Source organism: Phascolarctos cinereus, unplaced genomic scaffold (assembly GCF_003287225.1).
Source record: "Phascolarctos cinereus isolate Bilbo 61053 unplaced genomic scaffold, phaCin_HiC Scaffold_5;HRSCAF=322, whole genome shotgun sequence".
Taxonomy (NCBI): Eukaryota; Metazoa; Chordata; class Mammalia; order Diprotodontia; family Phascolarctidae; genus Phascolarctos; species Phascolarctos cinereus.
In genome coordinates, this window is record NW_027555958.1 from 348,918,441 (window position 1) to 348,921,261 (window position 2,821).

Here is a 2,821-nt window from a genome sequence, read left to right on the forward strand (position 1 = left end):
TTTTTCTAAAGAACATTTGACCATTTGCCCAGCTCCTCTATTTCATAGACTAGCGACTCATATAAAGTAGATGCCTATCAATCGGGGAATGGCTGAGCAAATTGTGGTACATGAATGTAACGGAATATTAACTGTGTTGTAAGCAATGACAACTATAAATACAGAGAAACATGGAAAGAGCTACATGGCCTGATGCAGACTACAGTAAGAGGAGCCAAGAAAACAATATACAAAGTGACTATGAAAATGTAAACAGAAAGGACTACACGTAGAAAAATCAAAAGTGAATGTTGCAAAATAAAGAGCAAGTACGGCTGGAAAGAAGAGATGAGAAGATACCCCACACTTTGCAGAGGTGTGAAGTCCATGTGTTGCATATACTTTAGATTTTTTCCCATGTATGATCAGTTATGCTGATTTTTCCCCTTTTCTTTTTCCTTTCTTCTTTAACATTTTTTTTTTTTGGTTAGGCAATTGGGGTTAAGTGACTTGCACAGGGTCACACAGCTAGTAAGTATCAAGTATCTGAGGCCACATTTGAACTCAGGTCCTCCTGACTGCAGGGCCAGTGGTCTATTTACTATGCCACCTAGCTGCCTCTTTCCTCTTTTTTAAAATTAAAAAAAAATACTATTTGTTATATGTGTAAACCCAGCCCCAAAGGCTGTTGGTATGGGACTCACTCTTCATTGGTAGAGGTCAATTTCATATCTTCATGGGGGAGGAAAAGAGCTGATAAGAGGAAAAGAGAGGGATTCATTCTCTTCTGTTTCTTTGGGCCCTTCTGGCTTCCAGCTTTGAGAGAAAAGACAGACAGAGACAACTACAATTCAAGTTGCTGAAAAGAGAAAAAGACTCTAGAAAAATGACTACATGAGAGGAGTTGGCAATTTCCATCATGCCCCTATACCCAGCTTGCTACACTACAGACTTCAGGGAACTTCCCCTTTGAGAAATTTGGGACTCTCTGGGCTCATCTGACTTACCTTGATTGCAGTGGGAAAGTTCCTTCACTCTGTGATGTCTGGTATACATTCTTTTATATATAGGTTCCCAGATTTCTGTTTTGCTATGTGTGTTCATTGTGGACCTGTTATTTGCTGGGAAGAAAGTAAAGCCTAGATGTAAAGCACATATAAAGCTTTTCCCCATCAAGAAATAGCAATCAAGGGGGCAGCTAGGTGGTGCAGTGGATAGAGCTCCAGCCCTGGTGTCAGGAGAACCTGAGCTCAAATCTGGCCTCAGACACTTGACACTTACTAGCTGTGTGACCCTGGGCAAGTCACTTAACCCCGACTGCCTCACCAAAAAAAGAAATAGCAATCAAGAGTTTAGCTTGAACCTGCAAACTATATCTCCTAGGTTTAGGTGTCAAACATGTGGCTGGACCAGATTAAAATATAATTGGGAAATATTTAACAAAATAAATAGACAGGTAACATTACATTTCAAATTGTCAGTATGTAGCCTGCAAAGATCTTTATTCAGTAGCCTGTTTCTATTTGTTTTTTTTAAAAGGTTTATATTTGTCTTAAAAAAAATCACCACAGTTTCCCCCAGTATCCCTTCCCTTGCTCCTCTCACTGCCCTAAAATAATATTTTAAGAGATCATGTAGGTATAATTCTAACCCCGTATCTGTCTTTGAAGAGGGTAAAGAGGTTGCCTCTGGCCTCAACCTCTTGCTTCCCTTCCTGGCAGGCATTAAAGTCTCCCTTGGAGAAGGGAGTGGTGGGGAAAAGAGGTTAGAGATGTCTATTCTGCCTCTCTTCAAGCCACACCTCCATGGTACATGTAGGGGATAGCCTCATCACATATATGATGGCTCTCTGGTAGGGGAAAGAGGATATAAAAAATATAAGACATCAATAAAAACTTATTTAAAAAAAAGCAATCTAGTATCTGCTCATTACATCCAGGATCAAACATAAAATCCTTTGGTTTTTAAAGCCCTTCATAACCTGGTCCCTTCCTACCTTTCCAGTCTTCTCATACCTTACTCCTTTCCATCTACACTACTATCTACTGACATTGGGTTCCATGCTGTTCCTCGAAAAAGATGTTCCTCAAAAAAGATATTCCATCTCCACCTCTGATTTTTCACTGATTATTCTTCCCCCATTAGATTGTGAGGTTCTTGAGGGCAGGAACCTTTTTTGTTTTTTTGCCTTTCATTGTATTCCCAGTGCTTATCACAGATCTTGGCACTTACTAAAATCTTAATAAACTCTTATGGACTTATGGTGCTGTGTTTTTTAAATTAAATGTCTTCTGTTTTGATCTAATGTCTTCTGATTGGTAAAAGAAATCTGTTAGTAGGGGTTTTTTTGTTTTGTTTTGTTTTTGTCGTGGCAACTGGGGCAACTTGCTCAGAGTCATACAGCTAGTGAGTGTTATGTGTGTAAGGATAAATTTGCACTCAGGTCCTCCTGGCTCCAGGGCCACCTCTATATCCACTGCCTGCCCCAAGGGGTCCTCAAACTATGGCTTTGAATGAATGCTGAACCATACTCACATCATCCTTCAGACCTTGGGTAGCATGGTGTAATAGAAGAGTGCTGGATAAGAACTCAAGTTCCATCATTTAGTGTGTGACCTGGAAGAAGTAATTCATCCTCTCTGAACCTCAGGTTCCTGAGATTAGTTTTGGTAGAGAAGTGATGTACAGGAGCAGAATGAAAACTATATTTTCAGTCAAGATGTGGAAGAGAGTATTCTTTTTGGTGGGGATGGTGGGGGGGCAGGGACAGAATTGGTGGAGTACAGGGGGAGTAGTAATAAAACTTTTTTTTCAAAAGGAGGAGAATAAATAAAAGTAAGAG

At 40.0% G+C, this 2,821-nt stretch overlaps 1 long non-coding RNA gene across 1 annotated transcript; it reads right to left on the reverse strand.

Annotated features, from left to right (window-relative positions):
* Positions 1 to 688: 688 nt before the first annotated feature.
* On the reverse strand, positions 689 to 2,591 carry LOC110205490 (uncharacterized). The gene is made up of 3 exons (XR_002323591.2): positions 2,515 to 2,591; positions 987 to 1,100; positions 689 to 795 (listed from the first exon to the last, which is right to left on the reverse strand). It is a non-coding gene; the product is annotated as an uncharacterized LOC110205490 (long non-coding RNA).
* Between the last annotated feature and the right edge of the window lie 230 nt (positions 2,592 to 2,821).